A 24,386-nucleotide genomic window follows, 5' to 3' on the forward strand; every position below is an offset into this window, starting at 1 on the left:
TCTGTTAACTCAAAGACAGCATAGAAAGGTGAACTAATAGAGTCTTTCCCATGATTGGCTCACTATCTTTTGGGGCCATTATTATAGGAATCTTGTGGGAGGCAAGTTTGAGCCTCCAGGAGGATTTGATACTAAATTACATTTCTTACCACTTAAAAATAATTAGGCTCCATATTAGGTGGGAAGGAAACTAAATTAGTCCAAGAGTTAGTAAAATCAGGCAAAGAACAGTATATTTGTACCTTCAGCTAGTGATTCTCAAAATAGAATGTGTAAGACAATCCACAGAGATCCAGGAGAAAAATATTATTCATCTATTTACCTGAGTGCCTGCTGTGAGCTGGGAACTGCACAGATAGTGAAAAACAACAAAAAACAGATGAAAAATCTCTGTCCTCAGGAATTTTACATTCTAATGAAAGGAAACAGATTATCAATATAAATACTGATAACATCCTGCAAAGCACCAGGCACCACACTCAAGGTAAGTAATTGAGGAAAGATTAATGGAAACCTACTTATACTGGGCAAGTCAGGGTTTAAGAGAAACCAGGAGGGAATGGTGGAACATATCAGGGGCTCCCGGTAGTAGGGAGCTGTCTCCCCCAGAGGAGGGATCTGTGTCCCAGTGCTCAGAAGAGAGAGCAGCAGCTGTGGATGGAAGAGGAGGACACCCAACAGGAGACGTGGCCTTGGAAGGGCAGGAAGCAGCCCTTTCCAGTCTTCAGCCCTGTAGGATAGTTGCTGAGGAAATAAGCCCCAGGCTTTTCCCTCCTCTCTCTCTTTCTCCAGTGTCCTGTGCCCTCTGTGGCCAAATGCAACTGAAAGCCAGGGAACAAAAGAGCCCAGTTGGTGTGATCCTTGCAGGACAGCCTCTTAGGGCACAGAAAAGGGTGCAGAAGGAGGAAGAGGTATCTCCAAGGTCAGTGGGGGACACCCAGCACAAGAGGTCTGGAGAGAAATAAAGCACAAGTGGGGAGAGGGAGGGCAAGGGCAGAACTGGGAAAGATTTTAAATTTAAATGAGGTAGTGAGGGAAGGCCTGAGAAAGTGACCCTTGAGCAAAGACTTGAAGTAACTGAGGCTATGAACCAAGGGGCGAGCTGAGGAAGGGCCTCCAGGGCAGAGATGGTGAGGTCGGGACATGCTTGGCAAGGTCAGCGGTCAGAAAGGAGGTCCATGTGGCTGCACCTGAATGAGAGAGGATTTTGGCTATTCACTGTTTTAGAGGATTCCAGGTGCTAGGAATAATTAGTCCAATGGCATACATGTCTAGCTTATGAATGAATGTTTCTATATGGAGGTTGCATTCTGAACTTTTTTTTCTCACTGATAGAGAGGGCTATTCTATTCAGTGTTTTGGCAGCCACTGGCATTAGTCTAATTGCTCAGACGTTGAAGGTGAATGATCATATCACTATAACGGTAGGCTACGTAGTTAGTTGCCAATAAAACTCTAGTAGTTCAATGCCCATATTCACAGATTGGGATCCGCCTAATGTCACATTATGGAACACGGCCTTGAACTCAGGTCCCCTGAAGTTGCTATTCAGTGCTTGCTTTCCTTCCTCATGCTCCCTTCCTCTATCATGTGTCAAAGGTCACCTCTCTTAAGAAGGAGCTCTGTTTTGGCTTGCATATCAAATGCACGCTCTCTGAATGCGGTATCTCGGCTGCATTCAGAGACCAGGCTTGTTGACTCTGCCTTAGAGCCTCCCCCACACGCGCAAAGTTGAGATGTTGACAAAGGAATCAAGATGTAGAAATTTCGAACATATGTGCAGATACTCAAACGGTGTCATTTTCTGACAGGTACTTACAGTTTGATTGAAGGCAGAGGCACAGAGTTAAAATTAATTCATGAATGAGCTTGAAAATAGAAGTGTCAATGAGACCATAATTAAAGTTTTTGCTAATTCTTCTTCCCAGCTGTGGACTTGAATGTGAGTTGGTTTTCGCTATATTTAGCTAAAAAGTCAAATTTTAGATGCAGTAGCATGTATGCCTTTGAATTAAGCATATTATGTAAATGTTTGGGGTTTCAAATTATGGCAGAAGCATCAAAAAAATTGCATCTTAATTGTTTTATGGTTATTGCAATTCCAGCTAAATGTGGGCAGAAAAATTCATGTCCTGATTACATATGTTAAAGATATTTTAAGAGTTGTTTTAACAGGGTTAATAAAGTACTCTCTTTGGGATGACAGTATCCTGTTATTTTATCCTTCTTAAGCATTTCCTTTATCTCTAATTACAAGACAAATGCTTGCCACTTACAAGAGCATTTGCTTTTATCAATCTATCATGGACATCTTTCAGGGTAGGAATATTGATCCTTCGTGTGCTTTTTAACACATGCAGTTTTAGCACATGGATGCCCCTTCCAAAATATAAACATATTAAGTATACAGTAAAAGTCGGTGTCACTCTATTATGAGCAATGAATATGTCAATTAGGGCCCAGTCAAGAAAACAGAAACCACATAATTATTTCAATAGAGATAATTTAATAGAAAAGAATTGTTTAATTAGAGGATTGGAAAGGGGATAAAAGGGACCCTAATGTATCAAAGGAGTCATGATAAAAGTAATCAACTTCCACTCTAGGGCTGGGAGAAGGGATTAGGGGGAGAATTTACAAGCTTAGTGGAGGAGGCCCCAGAACTGGGGACTGGGAGTGGGGCTGGCTGTTGAGGGCTCTGGAGCTCAGGCACACAGTCAGCTGGTTGGTGCTGACACCTCAAAGGGGGTGTGATGAAGCTGGTTCTAGGAGTAGGGGACAGAAGACCTGTAAAAAAGAACCAAATGGTGCTGTCTGGGTGTCATCCCTAGGGCAATGCTGGCAGGAGGGGGAAGAGAACCAAAGAGGAAGGAGCAGGTCCTTCACGCCCGCTTTGCAGTGTCCCTCTGGATCTCCCTCTGGGCACAGTCTGCAGAAGCCAGCTGGCAAAGCACAAATGTGGCTGTTGAGCCCCGCGGCAGCTTCGCGGAGTGTGGAAGGGCACAGTGGAAGCTGTGAGAACCACACGTGGGTGGCCGTGCCCTCCTAAGTCCCAGAATTACAAGAAATTCCACTGTTTCAAACTCAGGTCTAGCTCAGCTTCCCCAGCCCTTTTCTGCTCAAGTTCCAAAGGAAATTTATCCTTGATAACCACCCGCAGACAGGTGGATCTGTTCGTGGTATGCCAAAGCCACCAAGAATAAATGTGTGTGTTTGACCTAAATCCACCCACCCTTTTGTCCCCTCTTGAGTTTCATAAGCTTCCCTCAAACCTTTGGAAAAGGCCTGTTTCATATTCTTCTGGGTCTGACTCCTGCAATTGGAAGTAAGTCACAGTTCTGTTAGCCCATAGAGATTTGCAAGCAGAAGTGCTTAAAAGGTCTCAGAGAGGCTGGAAAAGACCATCACAGACGCCTCCTGCGTCATCTTGTGATTCCCAAGGTCCGCTAGGTACCCCGTGGCCTCTGCAAGTGACATTGCTGAGAGGAGCTTGGGAGAAGCAAAGTTTTTAGTGAGAAAGAGGCAATGACTTCATCTCCGCTACATAGCGCCGTGGTGTTAAAATATGGCCTATGCAATTTTACTTGAGCTGGAAAAGGACCCCTGCTCACATTAAGAATTCAGACTATAGTGTCATATTAAGTGAAGTTAAACATCTGTCTGTTTGCTGGGAGAATAATTTCCCTGAGTATAATGTGCCTTCACAACCGAGTAGGAATATTTGCACAGCACTAATATAGTCTGCAAAGAGATCCACAAGGTCATGTCTATACTGATGAGAACATATGCTCTGTTTACAAACCCCAGGTAGGTGAACCACCATCAGATTTAATGAGGCTTTCCCATGTACCACTCTACCATTTACCAGTTTCTACAGAAATCTGGGCTACTTCTTTCTTTTTCACCATCACACTGATAAAGGTAGCTCAGAAGGCCTAGACAGAGTACTTTCTGCCATGCAAATGTGCATCCTAAAATCAAGACTTCATTGTAAAACACACCAAAGGCCTCTGTGGACCAAAGTGGATTTCACATACAGAAATTCATAAATAATTATGTTCTAAAAGCCAAGTAGAAAAAGATCTGTCTTATTTGAGAGAATGGAACTATTACTCCTTTTTTTTTACTGTTTTTCCCTTTGCTTATCAATCAGTTAAGATATCTGAATTGTTTTCATGGACAGAAATGTGTGAGTATATGTGTGTGTGCATAGAAGACCAAGAGAGAATAAGCAAGAATAAGAGAAAGCACCAGCATAGGGTGCGGGTGGAATCAGCAGGATTCTTCAATCCTTCATCAAGCCATTGATATCCCATTGTCACACCATAAGCTCCAAGGATGTTAGGAAATGAAAACATGGTTTGTGCCAGTATTATAAGACATATTATAAGAAGTGGCATAACAGAGATTGAAGATACAATAGAATTTCAGAGGAAAAAGAGAGTACCACTCCATAAGGCAGAAAGGGGCATTGAAGGAGATTCCCAAAGAAGAGATACTTGAGGCTAGCCTTGGAGAATGAGTGGGGTTTTAATGAGTAGGCACATGAGGCAAAGAGCAGAGTTCTACTGAAGAGGAGAAATCCCCAGAACCCATGGAAGATGACTGTTCTTGTTCAATTGGACACCAAGGGGCAGTGGGAAGAGCAGTGGGAGCTAAGCCCCAAAGACAAGTTCCTTCCAGACCATGGAGGGTCTTGAAAGGCACACTGAAGGAGGGCCCAGTGGACCATGAAGCAGTTAGATTCCTGGGACAGGAAAGCAAGGAGAAACTGAGTGTTGTAAGACCTCCTAGTAGGTGATTATTCTAGACAAGACAGGAGGTTCAAGGGACATACAGGAGGAATGGAAAGGGACAAACATGGAAAGACTTCATTCTGCATGTTTTGTGACTCCTGGGTTCTTCCCCCAGCTCCTTGGAGTCCTTTCCTTTGCTGCGGTGGCTGACGGCCTGAGCCTTCGGGCCTTTTCAGCTGGTCTTGAGGTCAGCCTTGGTGGTATGTTTGCTCTTCCCACCATATGCTTTTTTCCATATTCCCTTCCACTGTGTGTGTGTGTTTTCAAATGCTTTTCCTTCCCTCAGCTCTCACCTGTCCTGACTCTCTGATCCAGCACAAGTCTCAAACATTCTGTCATCCATCCTTGCGAGTGCGTGTCTAAGTGCGTGATCATCAGGGCTGAGTTGTGGCTCAGGCTGTATGATTGTGGTATGTGCAGTACCTGTTATCAGGAGCGGCAGAGGGAGACTGCCAGGGAGTGAGAAAAGGAAACACAGACTATCTGGGGAGCAACTGGGGAAGGTAAAAGGCCGGTGAAAAGATAGGGAAAACCAATTTCCCTACATCGAAATTTTGCAGCACGCTAGTTCCTCTAAGTAGTCTGATCCTGATCCTTGGACGAATCAGCCCCAGGAAATGAGATTGTTAATCCCTGTGTTAAATGGCAGAACTAATTGGTGTGAGGAAAGAAAGAGCAGACTCAGCTCAGATGGATTTAACTCGCACCTTCCAGAAGATGCTAGTACCCACGTGGTACCAGGGCTTCAGCTCGCCCGGAACTTCTGTTCCCAGCCCAGAGTGAGCTTGCCTTTGCTTTAAGTGAAATTCCATGTTAGATGGACAAAGTCCATCAAATGGGTACCATCGGTTTCAGTTTGTCTTTAAAGAGGCAGGAAGGCCAGGGGTGTCCCAGTAGGGACACTCACCCCTTCCTTGATGGAGCCCCACTCTCCAGGGAGCTAATGTTCTGAGCCCAGACCTCAGACCTCCCCACACGGGAAATGCAGTCTCTTCTGAACATCAATCGGCAGCTGAACCCCTCCTGTTAATTTGTTTCCTCCTCTTTATTTTGTCTCAAGATTGGAGTAGATTCATTAGCCAATTAGGATGAAAACCACCCAGTTAACTAAATTCCTATTAACTTCTCATGTCCAAGGGCAGGGATGAAAAAGAAGAATTCTTGCTCAATATATTGAGGTTCCTTGCATCTGTCTCCTATTTGGCGGCTGCTATGTCTGGCCACCATTTTTCTCTTTATTTATGAGGGGAAAGTACCTGCATTTTATTCCTCAGTGTGACCAGATCATCCCAGTGGGCTCAGAAATTTGGAAAATGGGCACAGGGAGGCAGACAGTTTCTCTTTATCATTCCTGCTCTCAAAACGGATGTGATGAGGGGCGCCTGGGTGACCCAGTTGGTTAAGCGTTTGGCTTTGGCTCAGGTCATGATCTCACGGTTCGTGGGTTCGAGCCCCGTGTCGGGCTCTGTGCTGACAGCTCAGAGCCTGGAGCCTGCTTCAGATTCTGTATCCCCCTCTCTTTCTTACCCTCCGCTGCTCAAGCTGTTTCTCTCTGTCTCTCAAAAATAAATTAAAAAAAAAGCATTTAAAACAATTAAAAAAAACAGATGTGATGAGAAAATTAATCTCAGTTTAACAGACTAGAATTCTTTGCAAGGTTAAATTTGGCCCAAATAAATAGTCTTTCTTTTATTATTGTTGTTGTTGTTGTTGTTTTTATTGTGAAAGTACTATCTCTTCATTGTAGAAAGCTTGGCACATACAAACGCACTTATGTATACATTAATTTTAGCCTATAATTTCACTATCCAGAAATAACTTCCAGCCATGTTTTTGTTGTTTTTCCCCCTCCACTGCACATCATTGTATATATTTGAAACAATAATCTATATAAAAATTTGTGGTACCCTAAAGCTTTATGTTAATGACTACACAAGTATTCTTTATGTGAATGTACCTAATTTACTGAACTATTCCCCTAATATTATTGCACATTTTTAAATTTTTTACTTATAAATTTTTTTAATGTTTGTTTCTTTTTGAGAGAGAAAGAGACAGAGCATAAGCAGGGAAGGGGAAGAGAGAGAGGGAGACACATACTGAAGCAGGCTCTGAGCTGTCAGCACAGAGCCCGACGCAGGGCTTGAACTCATGAACCGTGAGATCATGACCTGAGCTGAAGTTGGTCTGAGCTATCCAGATGCCCCTGTTGTTGCACGCTGAGTTTGTTTTCAGTGTTTCATTATTATAAACTATGCTCTGGTGAACATCTCTAGGTACAAATCATTTTTGGTTTTTAAATCCAGTTTATAGTTTCTGAAGTAGAGAAGAGTGTGGATTGTTCCAGCAAGGTTTGGAGGAGCTGCCACAGAGGCAGGCCATGAAGAAGTAAGGTCTGGTTGCTGGCAGCGCCTATGTCAGAGGCCACATGCTGGTCACAACCTCATGCCTGGTGTCTTTCTGATGCATAGATTCACAAATGCAGAAACAGGATACTCCTAGTATATCCACAGGTGGTCAGGCCATTGGAGCTGACTGGTACTTTTTTTAAAAATTTTTAATGTTTATTTATTTTTGAGAGATAGACCATGAGCAGGTGTGGGGCAGAGAGAGAGGGAGACAGAATCTGAAGTACGGTCTAGGCTCTGTGCCCGACGCAGGGCTCGAACCCGCAAACTGCAAGATCATGACCTGAGCTGAAGTCGGATGTTTAACCAACTGAGCCACCCAGGTGCCCCTGACTGGTACTTTTAAAAATAGCACAGGATGATAAGTAAGCCGTCATGACAATATACATTAAAATGGGGAAATTAGGACCCTCTCTTCCGTAATAGAACAATTTCTGTCTACCATCAAAACAACTTTTTTTTCTTCAGATTAGAACACTTGGGAAAGTTTCTCCAATGGTTGCTTGGAAGACAAAGAATTAAAACAAAAGAAGATGGATAAAATTGAGGGCTATAGTGAGTCCTGGTGAAATATTACTGTGTCATTTTCCCATGGCAGGACAGGAAACAAGATGCAGGTGTTTTCTTCTTTCTTACTGACCCTTTAGTTGATATGTTTTTCCCCTTAGAAACCTAATGGAGGACCATGGGGAGAGGAAGGGGGAAAGGGGAAGAGAAGGGGGAAACCTGAGAGGCTATTGAATACTAAAAACGACCAAGGTTGAAGGGGGAGGGGGAGGGGGAAGGGAGGTGGTGGTCATGGAGGAGGGCACTTGTGGGGAAGAGCACTGGGTGTTATAAGGAAACCAATCTGACAATAAACTATTAAAAAATAAATTAATTTAAAAAATCTGTCATTGATACTAATGCATTTGTCACATGACTGACCTTGTGAATCTGGTAGACCCACTTTCTCCCAATATATGTTAATTTTATCGGCTGGTTTTTCATATTATTATGGTCTATGAGCAACCAGCCTGGGACACACCTTGGCTGCTTGTTAATAACACACATCTCTGGATCCCACAGTACATTCATTTAATCATAAACTCTGGTATTAGGGCTCCCTCATCAGCTCTTTTGACAAGCCCCCCCATTTGATTGTTGTGTATCCTTAAAGTTCAAAATTCAAAGTGAGTGAGTGGCCACATCTTTTAAGGGGTGCAGGCTCTGGAGCCAGACTTCTTGGCTTTGAATCCCAAGTCAAGTACCTACTATCCACGAAATATAAGCTCCCTCTGCTTCACTGTCTTCACCCATTAAATGCGGATAATGGTTATATTTACATGGGACGGCATGGGACGGCTGGTGTGAAGATTAAGTTAATACATACATAAACACTTAGAGCAGGGCCTAACGAGTTAGCACTTAATAAAGGTTAATTATTCAATGATGGCATAAGTCAACTCTCTGCATAGCATCCTCTAAAGACCATTGACCCTTTAGCCAGCTTCCCCTGTTTCCCTTTCTTTTCAAATATTATCTACTCCCCATTTCCTCACTGAACCAGTATGAAATCAGTGCTTCCTATGCTGATGGCTTCTTGCTATGCCCCCAAATTAATGCTTTATCACTATGTTAAGCCTCCATTGGTGCACATTTATAGTGACTAGTAATCCATCACTTCTGATTGCTTTTGGATTTGGGTGTTGCATCCTGCTTCCTAGAAGATCACAGACAATTTTATTTTTATTAATTTAATTTAATTTTATTTTATAGAACACACACACACAAGAGAGAGAGTGGGGAAGGGGCAGAGGGAGAGACAACCTTAGCAGGCTCCACGCTCAGCCCAGAGCCCATTAAAGGGCTTGATCCCACGACCCTGGGACGTGAGCCGAAATCAAGAATAGGATGCTCAACCAACTGAGCCCCCCAGCCCCCCATGATCACAGAAAATTTTAAAAGGGTGTCTCCTTCTGAGAAAAGAAGGTATGCATTCTTACATTTAGTTACCCAGACTTTGCATAGTGGTTTTTGTTGAACTGCTAAGTTGCTGATGAAGTCACGCACTGCTACACAGGTAGTAGTAGAATTACATGTTTTGAGAACATGCTTTATAAATCGTCAAGTGTTGCAAAAGTGAGATCCTTGCTGATTTTTCTGATTTCCCAATGCGTAGACAGAGGCAGGAAAGGCAGTGGGGGGCAGCCTTATGATGAACCCAGAGCTGGGGTTCAGGTCGCTTTGAGAGGAAACTTTTAAGGATGTGTTCACTGCTGATTAAATTTCTGAGCAGTCCTTGCTGACTCTCTTGAGCATTGAGGCCTTTAAAACTCAAATGATCTTTTAATGTCTTGTCACCATGAACTGGTGTTTCCTCGGGGCACTTCAAGTTCTTCTCAGTAAAGCCCAGGGAACCACCAACTATAATGAGGAAACTTCAGGTTTTTGCTGTTTCAAAAAGAAGATGTTTGGACTTTAATGTCCCAAGCCATTGATTTGAGAGTCTTCTAAACTGGATCAGTCTCTAAAAGAAGGCTTTACTTAGATCAGCATGGATTTCTTTTGGTGCACTCTGATGGATATCTGGAGGAGGCTGAAAGTTGGAGTATAGTTTGTTAAGCACCTCACTTTTTTCCTTAGGGAACAATAATAAAGCAAAAGAGCAATACACATGCTGTCTGTTTGAGCAAGATTACAACAAAGATCTACTCCTTGTGTTTAGTATATGAATGTGCGTTGTCCTTCCAGAAGAGCCAAAATGTACTGAAATCAGTGAGCCCGCCAACCAAGAGCGTGCTATCATTTGTAGGCAGACTGCAATGCAAACATGAATAATTAAGAAATGAAGAATGTGTAACAGTTTACAAAGTACTTCTGCGTTTGCCTGTTATTGAATCTTTATACAATACCCTGCAGAGATCAGAAATGCCTTCAAAATGGAAACATAAGTAGAGTTAGGCATTCTTTAATGTTCTAAAGCCATGTTGACCAATTCAGGGTCTCTTATGGTGGTAACGTTCTCTTTCTTTTTGCAATCTGGTCATTTGATGTAGCCTTCAATCCACCTTTCATGATGAGTACAAGGATGGATCAAATGTCGGCCTACACTTTTGAAAGCTCAGAACATACCATGCTCATGGACATACAGATGAACAAAATGCACCTCTGTCTTCTCATTGGCTGACTCATGACATTCCTTTATTCTCCTTCCTACTGCCCACTGCAAATTTCATCACTCATCCACTTTCTCCTTTGATTTCACATCTTGAATCATTCTTTTTTCTTTATTTCATGTGGTAAGACAACTTTGGATGTTTGCCTTGATCACAATACCATCAAATCCCCACCACGTCTGGTATTCATACTTCACAACCTGGATAAATAAGACAGTGTCACAGGGATCAGGCCTTATCTCCCACTGCATCTGGGGAAAGTGATCAGACATGAAATAAACATCCTGAGTAAGTGCCTAATACCAGGCTGACATGCAGTGGATACTCGGTAAAATGACAGATCACCCCACTTTTCACCCTTTGCCTTCTCTTTTACTTGTGTATATGAGGTCTTAACTGCTTTTTATTCCTTTTTAAAATTTTAAAAATTCAAACAGCATTGCCTATGAATTTCCTAAATCCCAGGCACTGTGCTTAGTGATGGTGATTTAGAGACAGAAGGTTTTCAAATCATGTCCGTTGTAACTGGGGACACAGGCATGTACAAAACTGCAAGATTGGAAGAGAGGAGTGCCCAGGCTGCCCAGGGGTGGGGCATGCTACTCCAACAGGAAGAGCAGAGTAGTGGGAGGAGTGGATGAGGAAGTGACCTGCACCTTAAAAGATGAGAATGTGCTCTCTGCATGGGCAATTGGGAAGGGTATTCTAGGCATGAAGCCACTGCAGGCAGGGTGTGTTAGTTGGAACTGCAAGGAGCTTCCTACGGCTGGGCATATGTTTGGGCACTGGGTGGCAGGGAGTGTCAAAATATCACTAAATCTATTTCCCTGCTGGTGTCTTTGCAAATACAAATCCTCTCCTTTAAATGCCCCTTAGAGAAATTTAATCTTGATCAGTCACTTCATGAATCATCTTTTATGGGCCTGAACCCAGTAATCAGGTGCTGTGCTGTGTTTGAGTTCCTGATCTTGAAGTGCTTGCTTCGACTTAGGAAATGATACTAATGCATTTGTAAAACTGTGAGCAGTATAGCCATGCATAGTTAAGTACGAAATGGTCTGGCTTCTGACTGGCTTCCCTAGAAATCCAGAATGATGACCTTGAATAGTAGAGAATGACTTAATGGAGGGATTGGGATTTAAATTAGGAATTAGAGAATGTGTAGGACTTGATTATGGAAAGGCAAGAGGGAAAAGAAGAATTAAAATGTGGAATCTGAAAATTCTAACTCTTAGAACTAGAGCATAGACAGGTGATTGCTAGGGGCTGGAGGAGGGGGGGCGGAATGGGGACGAATAAGTCACAGGGCACATAATTTCAGTTATAAGATGAATAGATTCTAGATACCTAAGGTACAACATGGTGATTATTAAATAAACTATATTATATACTTGAGATTTACTAAGAAAGTAAGTTTTTAAGTTTATTTATTTTGAGAGAGAGAGAGTGTGTGTGTAAGAGAGAGAGAGAGAGAGAGAGAGAGAGAGAGAGAGAGAGAGAGAGAGAAAGATAAAGCCAGCAGGAGAGGGACAGAGAGAGAGAGGGAGAGTATCCCAAGCAGGCTCCACGCTGTCAGCACAGAGCCCAATGCAGGGCTTGAACTCATGAACCACAAGATCATGACCTGAGCCAAAATCAAGAATTCAGATGCTTAACCAACTGAGCCACCCAGGTGCCCCCTAAGAAAGTAAATCTTAGGTGTTCTCACCTTATGTGAAGTATACACCCTTGTGTATTTCACACACAAAAAATAACTTTGGATGTAATTAACTTGGTTGTGGTAATCATTTTAAAATGTACATATGTATTAAGTCATCACTTTGTACACCTTAAAAAATCACATCGTAAACCTTAATATATGTGATTTTTATTTGTCAGCCATATCTCAGTGAAGCTGAAGGAAAGAAGCACTGAAGTAGGAATGAGCACACTATGTTGTTGAGAGTATAGAAATGAAACAGAATGATGAGTATCCATTCATTCCACAACTTGTCTTAAAGGGCTGTCATATGACAAGCACAAGGCAGGAGTCGTATGCAAGGCATATAGCACAGTCCTACACTCTCTCTTCCATCCATACACTTATGTATCTACCCATTTCATAAGTAGTTATTGAATGATTACTCTGGGCCAAGCATTGGGAATAAAATGGTGGCATCAAACCAAAGCCTTAGGGCCACAAGGAAACACAAGTCTAGAGAAACCTAATACCGACCCTTGCTGTGTGCTAAATTCTGTCGTGGACCGCAGATCTGGCACAGTTTCCAGGCCTGGTTTTTCCTTTTGTGCTCATCTGTCATGCCATTTATGATGTGGAACTGACTCCGGCGCTCGGGAGTTTATTTAAGGAATTATTACCGAGACTAAGGTGGATTAGGCACCTTAGTGCCAAAGGCAGTGGGAAGCTGGATTAGGCTAGAGGTACCAAGGATGGATAAGGGGCATTTCAAAGCAAAGAACTTACCCAAATTTGATTGTTGATAAGATTTTGACAGAGATCTACAATCTGTGAGATGCCTGCATGGTTTCTTGCCTGCTAATTGGAAGCATGTTGATGCATAAGTCAAATAGAACAGTTAAGAGGAGAATTCAATGTGTCAGTCCAGTAACTATATCGGAGAAGCTAAATCTACCGTCTCAATAGAAAATACGCTGCAGACATATTGGACAATCTATCCTAGCACAAAATCAGTAGACCAACAGACCATTTGTGTGTCTTTGCTCACTGTTTAGTGACTGATTCTTTTGTGTTTGGGGCCCAAGACTCAGTGATGGCATGAAGATTATGTCTCCTGATGTGTCATGAAGATAACAAAGACCTGTTATTTGTGCAAGTGATAAATGCCCTAGATGCATGCCAAACTCCAGGCAGATTGGAACAGCTGATGATTCTGTGGGATTACACAAATGTGAATCCAGTGAGATGTTGTAAAAGGCTGAGATGCCCATCAATGAGAGGGCTGTAAGGCTAAGCTCGGCTGATCTCCACACATCTGGGTCACAGGGCTTTCACTGTTTGCCTATTTTTGACATTTGTATAAGGGCATGATTTTTGTGCGCATATACGGAGGGAGTGAGAGGGGAAAGGAGATGTTTACACATTCAAATAGGTAAAAGATGGTATATTCCAAGATATCCAGATGTTTTTCAGGATTTTAACAGTGTTTCACCAGATGTTTGAATTAGTAGGAAACTGTTGCCTGTATTAGTGACATTTTCAGAATTTCCAAAGGCTGAAGAAGACCGCCTACTTTCACTAGCTAAATGCTTTTTACCTGGTGTTCGATTTTCATGCTCCAGCCATTCCAACATTACGGAACTGTACTTCTTTAATTTTTAAAAAAAAATTTTAATATTTTTACTTATTTTTGAGAGAGAGAGAGAGATACAGAGTGAGAGCGTTAGCAGGGGAGGGTCAGAGAGAGAGAGGGAGACACAGAGTCCAAAGACAGGCTCTAGGCTCTTGAGCTGTCGGCACAGAGCCTGACATGGGGCTCAAACCCATGAACCATGAGATCATGACCTGAGCCAAAGTTGGACACTTAACTGACTGAGCCACCCAGATACCCCTATGAATCTGTACTTCTTGAAGCCAAGAGGATGCAGCTTTTATATAAATTTCAAGTAGGTCATGTGGTTTCTCAGAGGCATCAGGCTGATCATTTTCTTCAAAGTTCAATAGGTGCAAATAATTAATGGGCTGGATTATTGACATGCATTGAGACATTCTTCTCTTTGTGGTTTCAATTACCAGCTTCCATAGACTAATTTCAGATTTTATCTGAAGCACCAGTAATTACACGGGGCAAGAAAAATTTCCACCGAAATACAATCGGATAATGCTTAACACCATTGTTAGGCTTAAATCTTAAACCTAAGACAGACCCCCAGGGCTTAATGCCTACACGAACCAGACTGTGTTTTATGCCTTCCTGTGGCTTCTCAAGAACGACTCATCCTGGCTCCCTAGGAAATGAATTCTGAGAAAGCAAAATATTGAGGAGAAAAATAATGAGCTGAGCCTGGTGCTGGCTGTGAGATGTGGGAGTCAGACCTGGATTCAAGTCACCACCAGATTGGCCAGCTGTGTACTAGCTAAATATCCTCGGTTAAATTACTCAGTTTTCTGAGCTTCAGTTCCTAATTTATAACATGGGATAAATAATACCTAGCCCTGAGGACAACAGTTATGAATGATTTGATGTAAAGCTAGCCTCTTTCCAGACTACCACCAATAGCATAACCCATGAGTCAGTGCATAAATGGACTGACTTTGATGGATTTTGCTCTGTGTGTGTGTGTGTGTGTGTGTGTGTGTGTGTGTGTGTGTGATTTTAATTTTCATTTTTACTTAGATGGACACAAGTATCTAGTGAAGTGTATATCTTCTTATGGTCTTCATTTTACAAATGAGAAGTCTGAAGCTCACGAAAAAAGGTGTTTGGCTCAAGCCAGTATACCAGGATAGGAAGGAAGGGTAACACAGGGGTTAAGATCAAGTTTGCAGGCCAGACAACCTGAGTCTGAAATCCTGACTTCACCATTGTCAAGTTGGGTTGTTTGTTTCCTTGTTTGTTTAAATCTTGGACAATTTATTTAATTGTCTTTGTGTCTCAGATACTTATAAGACCTGGTAAGAAAGAGAATAATAAAAGATCTACCTCCTAGAATATTAAGTGAGCTGATGAATGGAAAATGTCTAGTGTGGTGCTCAATACATGGTAAGCACTCAGTAGATGTAACTGTTAGTAGTAGATTCAGGACCTGGTTCTACTGGCCCTAAATGCTATGCTATTTCCATCTCGATGCCCTGTCTTCCAAGGAGTCGATTCTGGAGTTTGAATGTCCTTCTTGCACTTTGAGTGCTTTTTGAGGTAAAGGACAAGCACTGTCCTCTCTACCAGGTATGATTCAAGTACATAACTACCTGAAGATAGGAAGATGGGTCAAATAATCTCTAATGACCTGGTGTTCCCAAGAATACTAGATCTGTGTTCCATACCTAGAGTCAGTAATCCTCACTGGTTTCCCTGGAGCTCAGGCATTTTATGGTCCTCTAGAGGTAGCAGGGAATGAGAGCAAGCTTTTGGATCAGAAAGTCTGATCTTATAAATTACCATAGATGTTACTATACTCAAAACAATATGGCACTGATACAGAAATAGACAAATAGGTGCAACAATCTCAAAAGTCCAGAGGCAAATCTACTATATATGGAAACCTAATATGTAATCAAAGTAACATTCATTTTGGTGGAGAAAGATGACTTAATAAATAATGCTGGCATTATTCACTTTCTATCTGGAAAACATCTTAGACCACTGTAATAGCATATGCACATTCATCTCTGATAGATTTTAAAAGGCAAAAAGTACAATGATAAAATTTTGTTTGTTTTTAGTGTTTATTTATTTTTAAGAGAGAGTTTAAGTGGGGGAAGGTCAGAAGGGAGGGAGACACAGAATCTGAAGCAGGCTCCAATATCTGAGCTGTCAGCACAGAGCCTGATGTGGACCTTGAACTCACAAGCCATGAGATCATGACCTAAGCCAAAGTCAGATGCTTAACCGACTGAGCCACCCAGGTGTCATGATAAAAATTGTACAAAATATTTATATAATCTGTATTTGGAGATACAACCTTAAGTAATAGGAGAAACTCAGAAACCTTATAAAGAAATATATAAATAGTCCAACCATATAAAATTTAAAAATCCCTATGTAGCCCAACACTCAAAATGAGGTTAAAAGCTAGATAAGCTAGGAGAAAACATCTGTAGCACATGATGAAGAGTAAGCTTTTCTACAGTTCAAATTACAGCAAAACTTTATATGAAAAACATAATAACCCAGAGGAAAATGCATGCAGAATAGCATTAGAAAAGAAGTGCAAATAGCTAATGAGCATATAAGAAGATGCTCAATGTCAGCAATGGTTAGGAAATGCAAATTAAATCAATGAAATTTTTCCTGTTAGATGTCCATAAATAAAGAAACAAATAAATAACATCTGGTGCTATGGGAATTATGGGGAAATGGACATACGGACATACTCATGGCTGGTAGCGTAAATATTTACAGACATTGCCAGGATCCTTTAAAGGAACCTGGCAGCATCTGTTAAAGCTTGTGCATACCTTGACTGGACAATACTACTGTTAGGGATCTTTCCTGTTCAAATGAAAGCATTAGTGTGAAAAGTATATGAAAAGCATAGTAAAATAAGATGGAAATGACCTCAATGTCTTATGTTCAGAGAAGGGTTGAGAAAAGGGAGGTGCATCCAAACTATGAGAATTCTATCACCTTACATGTGAATGAGAAACTCTAGGGAAGACTGACGTGGATACCTTGACATTCGTGGCATATTGTTACTTGAAACAAAAAGTATTTTTACAAAGAGAACCTCTCTGAGCATAGGGATATGTATTTGGGTGTGTTTATGTGAGCATAGTGTCACCAGAAGGAAGAAGAGGTAGATAATTAACCCATGCTTTACACACCTGTGTATCACTTCACTGGTCTTGTTTGTCTGCTTTAAAGAAAGGAACTGATCTCAAATTGTTGTCACTTTACCTATTAGCCAAGTGACCTTGGAAAGTCACATAACCTCTTTAAGTCTTAACTTTTCTCATCTATAAAATAATGATAAAAGTATCTCAGAGTTGTGGGGAGGATTAGCAAGATAAGATATGTCAGGTTGGCTGCACAGAGATTATGGTGCGTGATCAGCAGACGTGAACTCCTCCTGCCTTCCTTTCTCCTCACCCTCAAGGGATATGTTTTCAGAAATACAAGCCAGTCCCCACACTGGAACCAAGCACAAACAAGCAGATGAAGATGCTATGTACACAATTAATCCAGCAACTTCCAAAAGCTAAATAGAAACGGTTTTCTTTGGGGACACCTGGGTGGCTCAGCTGATAAGACCTCCAACTTTGGCTCAGGTCATGATCTCACAGTTTGTGGGTTTGAGCCCCGGGTCGGGTTTTGTGCTAACAGCTCAGAGCCTGGAGCCTGCTTCAGATTCTGTGTCTCCCTCTCTCTCTCTCTGCCCCTCCCCCCACTCATACTCTGTCTCTCTCTCCCCCTCAAAAATAAACTTTAAAAATTAAAAAAATAAAAAAGAAATGGTTTTCTTTGGAGTTAAAACCACCGTGGATGATTAATATTACTGCTCAGTCCTCCCATTCATCCAGACATTGAGAGTTACGGATTCGGGAAATAATAGCACAGGGCGCATTCAGGTTGGGACATGAAATGGCCAATCCTGTGATCTAGACAGCTCCCTGTTCTGAATCCAGGTTGGGTTGTGTGGGTGTCTGAAGGCTGCCTCTCCTCCCCCTCCTACCTGGACCCCTCACCTTTTCCATCTCTGGAATGCTACACTGGTGCATCTAGTATCGATGGCCCCACCAACCTCCCCTCCCCGCATGCGGCTCTTTCTCCAATACTCATTGAATACTTATTATAAAAACCACATGATGCTAGACCTTTGATAAACATGTTCTCACTTAATCTTCCCAGCACCTCTGTGAAGTAACTATCACCCCCATTTTACAAATGGAGAAACTGAGACTACAGAAGTTTAGTCACCAGCTCAAGGTTCCATGGTGGATATGGTAACTCATGATCTTTCTCCTGTACAATAATAACCCCCCAAGTTGGAGAAGTTTGAAGACATAGTGGCTTAACTCTCCTTGCATAATAGTTATTTAGATTCTAGTGATAGTCTGTCTTGATTGCTAGGAATGGCAAGTTTCTCTGTTTGAGGAAAAACTTGAGGCTTTTAACTAGTTATAAGACCTCTGTGGCTTGCAGCCCCTGTTCGTACTAGCAGGCTGAACTCAAATATCCTCTCTGTTAGGAAGGCTTATCATAACACTTGAGAAAAGGGTCAAGATCAGGGTCATTTAAGACTTAATATGCACACACCTTAATTATAACACTTACCGTGTTTTAGTAAAAGTATTTGTTACCTTGCCTGTGTTCCCACTGAATGGGGAATACTTAAGAGTGGGGGCATTTTTTAAAAATCTGACTCATTGGAAGTATTTCATTAACTTGAAGATGAGCACACAACTTAATGATTATGTGTTAAATAGGTAACTCACACCCCCTGAAAGGTCCCCAGGTGAGAAAATAAGAAGCCCTAGTTAGACATTCTTTATGTAATGTGAATCAGAGTCCCAGAAAGGGAAGAAGGATCCAGAAGCAGAAGAGTTATTCAAATGCTATCCCTCCTATGAAATAAATCTGAAATCAGAAAGGGGCCAAAAGCCTGCAGCAGTGGGTATTTTAAACATGCTTATTAATAATGGCTCAAAGTGGAGATTTATTACAGTGGAGAATAGGGCAAAGGACAGTAAATCAGCATTGGCAAGGAAAAGAGCAAGGGAAAGATATGAGTTCTTATTTAAAATGTATTCATATGCTTTATAACCCTAAAGTAGAGATTGCTGTATCGAAGTAGAAGGCTTTATTTGTAGGATTGAATTCGCCAAAGATACGTTTTATGCCAGTATTCATTTTCTCAGCTTTCATTTGCTTTCCTTTGGCCAAAAAGTTGGGGGACTTGGTTTATTGCTTGAAAGCAAGAGGAGATGGGCTTCGCCTAGTCTCTTCTTGAAAATATTCCTTGCTTCAAGTGGTGACTTGTAAAGTGCTAGTTGGATCCTGGAAAAATGCTATTTTATTGCCACATATGTTGAAGAGAATAGTTTTTAAAACATTCAATTAGTTCTGCCTTTGAGATAGAATTTAAACATATCTAAAGCAGTAGGATTAAATTCACGTAAAAACCCAACTGTTGCTTGGGAACCAATCATTTCCCCACTCAGACTACCCTAAGGATAATCAAGCTCATTCTTGGCTGTATTCCAGCCAAGGCAGATACATGCTTTTAATTCATCAATCAGACCACGGTACTTTCTGGCCTAAAACTCTCAGTGGCTTTCTAGTACATGACAGTAAAATGCAAAACTCCTCACTGTGGTCTGCAGAACCCTGGAACATCTATGCCTTGTCTTGCCAGCCAACCTCTCATCTCATTCCACCTTTTTTGTTTGTTTGTTTTCTCATCTGGTTCATCCGATTTGCTAACTGGCTTCTTCTTGGTTCCCTGAACACATCAGGCTCTTCTCTGCCAACACCTGCACCGTTTCTCTGCCTAAGACACACTTTTTTCTGCCAGTCTTCAGGAGCGACTCTTCTCCGCCCTTCCAGGAGGACTACATGCCTCTTCCAGAGACATTATCCCTGGCCATTCTAGGCTATCTCCCTATCCATGTGTGATTCTATAATCCATTACCATCTTAATTATCTCTACAGCCTGCTCACCAGAAATGTTGATAACATTATTATTATTATTATTATTATTATTATTATACAGATAAACATGTATAAAAGTGGAGATAAACAGGATCTCCCATATTCCCCACTAGACTGGAAGATTCCTGGGAGTGGGAGCTGTTTTGTTCATTGCCTACTACCCAGAACTGCTAACAGTTGCCTGGTGTGTAATAGGGCCCCAGCAAATATTTGCTGCATGAATTCTCACTGTCAAGGCTAATGCCTGGCCTGTCATAGGCTGTCAGTCAACACTTTTTTCCTGAGTTTGTCTTGTTCCCATAGGATTTAGCAAATTCACATAAGCTGCATAAATTAATTCCAAGTGCCAAACTCCCTGCCTGCAACAGCATGGTCTCTGCAAATTCTACTGAGATGAAAAATAAAAATTCAGGACAGATGAATGAAGGAAACGCCCAAGACTAACTTTGGAGCATCTTCTCTAGGACTTAAAAAAAAAGTCGCAGGGCAAATATTAACTTTCAGTATCTGATTCCTCTGGTTTCTTGCTCTCCTGATCTGTTTTTGTCTTGGTGAGAACTTTTTCGTTTTTGTATGGGGGTTACCATGATGTGTTAATAAACTAAACTGGAGCTTTCTTGGTTCACTGGTTTTGAATGAGCAGCTGATAGGTTTTGCTTTGGGTTTTCTAAGGCTCATGTTTTAAGCAGCTGAAATCCCGATCTTTCATAGCTCGCTGGACCCTGAGCCAAGAGATGGCTTGGGATTTGTAGTTTATGGTAACAGTACAGCATTGCCATGGGGAAATGTTTTGGCAAAATAACCCATCATCATGATGCAGCAGTTAAGTGCCGATGTTTGGGTTCTGCAAAAATTAATTTGCAAAAACATCCAGGCCCATTGTGTATTCTATTTTGGATGTAAATTAGAAGATTGTGTGAAAAGAATGGCAGGGATGATGCCATTCAAACAATTTCAGACCGTTTGTCCATTCGTTGGTTAGAGTGATTCTCACTCAGTTTTACTTTATATACATTTACATTTCTTTCTTAATAAGCTGTACAGTCAAGCTAGAAAAGGACACAGCATTAGCCAATAAGCCATAATACCTGAGCTTTTAAAATATGATAGGAAGTCTACAAATTTGATTCACTGAGACAGTCATGGAAACTAAGAGAAAAATAATTCTACAGTGATTTTTTAACTTTCGAAGTAGAGGCAGTGCTATAGCATCCTGTAATGCCACCTCTGCTCCCAGGGGTCATATGAGGTATTTATCAACCTGAAGGATCAATAACATGAAGGACGGTTAAGTGTCAGGATTCTGGGGATGATGGTCTGCACAAATCCAGAGGGACAGTTTCTAACTCTAAATCTTGAAGCCTTGAAGTTCACATGTCCAGCCTTGCTCTGCAGGTACAGTGTGCTGGCTCGCCCCCGTGCCCCAGTAAGCATGGGAGCCCGCCTGTCTTCAGAACCTTCCCCCTAATGCATTTCCCTAGAACCTAGATTATACCATTTGTAGACATCTGAGTCAGATCCTTTTGGTACCTGAGTTCCCTAGATTGGTTTTGACACCTTCATTATTGCCCCCAACACTGAACAGTGATTCTAAGAGCTTTGGCTTCTTTCATTGGACCGTAGAACCTGGTCCAGTCCAGCTGGGGCCCGGGATACAACCCCTGGAGCCTCTTCATGAGCAGTCATCCCCAGTGGTCTCCTGGGGGCCCTGCAGATGAGACCGAAGCACATCCTCTCTTGCCTGGACCAAAGCCTTTTTTTTTCCTAACAGTCTTAGTGGTATGACTTTTTTTTTAACATTTTGAGAGAGAGAGCAGCAGAGAGAGAGGGGGACAGAGGATCAAAAGCGGGGTCTGTGCTGACAGTAGGGAGCCTGATGTGAGGCTCAAACTCATGAACCATGAGATCATGACCAGAACTAAAGTCGGATGCTTAACCAACAGAGCCACCCAGGCGCTCCCCTGTATGGCTTTTTTTTTTAATGTTTTATTTATTTTTGATACAGAGAAAGACAGAGCATGAGAGGGGGAGGAGCAGAGAGGGGAGACACAGAACTGGAAGCAGGCTCCAGGCTCTGAGCTAGCTGTCAGCACAGAGCCTGACGCAGGGCTCAAACCCACGAACGTGAGATCTGACCTGAGCCGAAATCGGAGGCTTAACCGACTGAGCCACCCAGGCACCCCTGTATGGCTTTTTAAAAATCCTAATGTTATTTGGGATGGTTGACATTCAAAGCAGTTTGATTTGAAGCTTGGCACTTGAAATTTATTTTAACTAGAAAATGGACACTGATGTTACTTTTGACTCACCAAAAGAGAAAGAGTAGTAAAGTCTTACAGTTGGTCATGGCGACAATTAACGCTGAAATTCCCTGGCTGCAGTAATATGCCCTCATGGGGAGCCTTCTGAGAAGGAAGGGATTTGGAGCAACAGAGGGCGGAGAAGCACCAGGAATCTTGAGACTCAGGCATTGGTCCTTATTATTCTGTTCCTCCCTGCCTCTCCCTTGGCTGTGTGGCCTCCGGTTGAGGACTTTGCCCTCTGCCATTAAGTCCTTAATTTCATGTATGTGCTTAGTCCAGATGATCTATAAGGTGGCTTCTATTTCTGAGAGACAATGAATTCATGGCAGATTTCATTTGAGTGGTTCAGTGGTGAGCAAATGCAGATACCCCTTCAGGGCTGCAGCAGGGGCGAGCGCCCCCCAACCATCCCTCAGTTGTCTGAGCAGGTGGTTGAAACCAGACACATAGGCTTTGATAGTGAAATGGGAATATAAAACCTTGGAACTGTTTGTCATAAAGAATGCCGTGCCCAATAAAAGTGAAGGCAGATGTTCGCATAAAGTTTTTGTTGTTTGTGTTTTCGTGGGGGTGCTTTTGGGCTGGGTGGTTTGTTAGGAAGGCATAGCAGCATCTGCCCACCCGTGCTGCCGTATATTAGCAGTCTTGCAGCCCATTTGTAGGCTTGGAATTATTTTTGTTAATGATTTTCATGGGAATGGATGAAATGCAGTGTGCACTAGCTGTAACTACATTGATTGTGCAGCTGAGCCCCACACACATCATAGGTCGCCTGCCTGTCCAAGAGGCTCTGTTCTCACAGTTTTAAAGCTAAAAAGGGGCTGTATTCGTTTCTGTTGTGGCTGTAACAAGTACTCACAGCTTAGTGACTTACCATGACACAAACTTATCATCTTACACTTCATGGGGTTAGGGAGCCCAAATTGCATCTTATGGGGTTAAAACCAGGGTCAGCATGCCAGTCGTTCGTTCTGGAGGCTCTAGGGAGACTGTTGCTTCACCAGTTCCAGCTTCTGGAAGTCACTTTGGCTTCTGTCCCCTTCTTCCATCTTCAGTGCCAGTATCTTCTGTCCTCTCTGAATTTCTTTCCATCCCTAGAGCTTTTCTGTACATCTGTAGCCCTCTTATCTCTCTCTCTTAAAAAAGATCCTTGTGATTACATTGGACCCACCCAGACAATCAAGGATAATCATGTCATACCCTTAATTTAATCATTTCTACACAGTGCCATTTACTGGGGAAGGTAACATATTAGGATGTGGACACCTTTGAAGGAGGGCCATTTTTCAGCCTACCACACAGACGGTAGAGACCAACGAAAGGAAGGCCAAGGGATAAGTGACTTATGTAAAGTTACACAACTGATCTGTGGCACTGTCATGGCTGTATCCCTGGAATTCCCACATCTTCCAGGTTGATGTGCATCACTGACAGAGATGGCTGGGAGCAGGCACTGAGGGATGCTTTATTTTCATTTAAAACTAGAAATGATTGAGGAATAAATATAGGATTGTCAGTGATTTAAAAATAGCAGTTTAGAGAAGATTTCTGTTTATGTATTTTTTAAATATATGTTTAATTCAAGAGCTTCCTGAAATATTATAATTTGGGTAGGGCATGGCACTTGCTAAAGATGTTAAGTGCCTTGCAGTGGTAACAGAACTTAATAATGGGTAATGAAAGGGCCAAGGGACACATCTAAGGTTTTTTTTCTATTCCACCTCCTCTTTCTCCCTCTATTACTGTGGCCGTGGCTGCCATTTTGAAAATAGTTATAGCTGGAAAACCAGTTCAAGCTCTTTAAACTAAAGGGAATGGAACCAACAGATAGGCTAATTGCCATGGGTTAAGCCAAATTACATGTTTGCCTTATTTCACAAGGAAACCCACCTTATTTTGGTGTTGAAACATTCTTCTAAGAATCTGAGGAACTTGTTTTGGTTTTCTTCCCATTTCTGCCCAACAATGGCCCGTAACAATAAAAGGGCTTGTAGAATTTTGGATTTCTGTGGTAGTAGACATACCACCCAGCTCAATTCTTCTCCTGAATTATGGATCTCTTATAGATATCTTTGTAAAGTATGCTCCATATTCCTCTCTTGCCTCAATTTTCTCCATCTGTGACATGAGAAGGAAGGATGTCTACTGTAAATTAAAGGCTGAGTTAAATTTTGAGTTCCTGAGAGGACAGGTGCAGGTCATGACGTGGCTGTCAGGTTCATCCTCTCTAGGAATCACTCCCGAATTCCACTTTGGCTGCTTCAGAGTTCAGTGCCCTGACCTAGAGAATCGTGACGCACTTGCTTCATCCTGCTAACCCCGCCCCCACCGCCGTCACCACAGTGTGATAATTGTTCGTGTACATAACTCCCTTCCTCTAAATTCAGCCCAA

The 24,386-nt window shown here is 42.1% G+C and overlaps 1 protein-coding gene across 4 annotated transcripts in view; it reads left to right on the top strand.

Annotated features, from left to right (window-relative positions):
- CA10 (carbonic anhydrase 10) overlaps positions 1–24,386 on the top strand; it is a 484,381-nt gene that overhangs the window by 178,832 nt on the left and 281,163 nt on the right. The window lies entirely within an intron of this gene.

Source organism: Suricata suricatta, chromosome 17, assembly GCF_006229205.1.
Source record: "Suricata suricatta isolate VVHF042 chromosome 17, meerkat_22Aug2017_6uvM2_HiC, whole genome shotgun sequence".
NCBI classification, from domain to species: Eukaryota; Metazoa; Chordata; class Mammalia; order Carnivora; family Herpestidae; genus Suricata; species Suricata suricatta.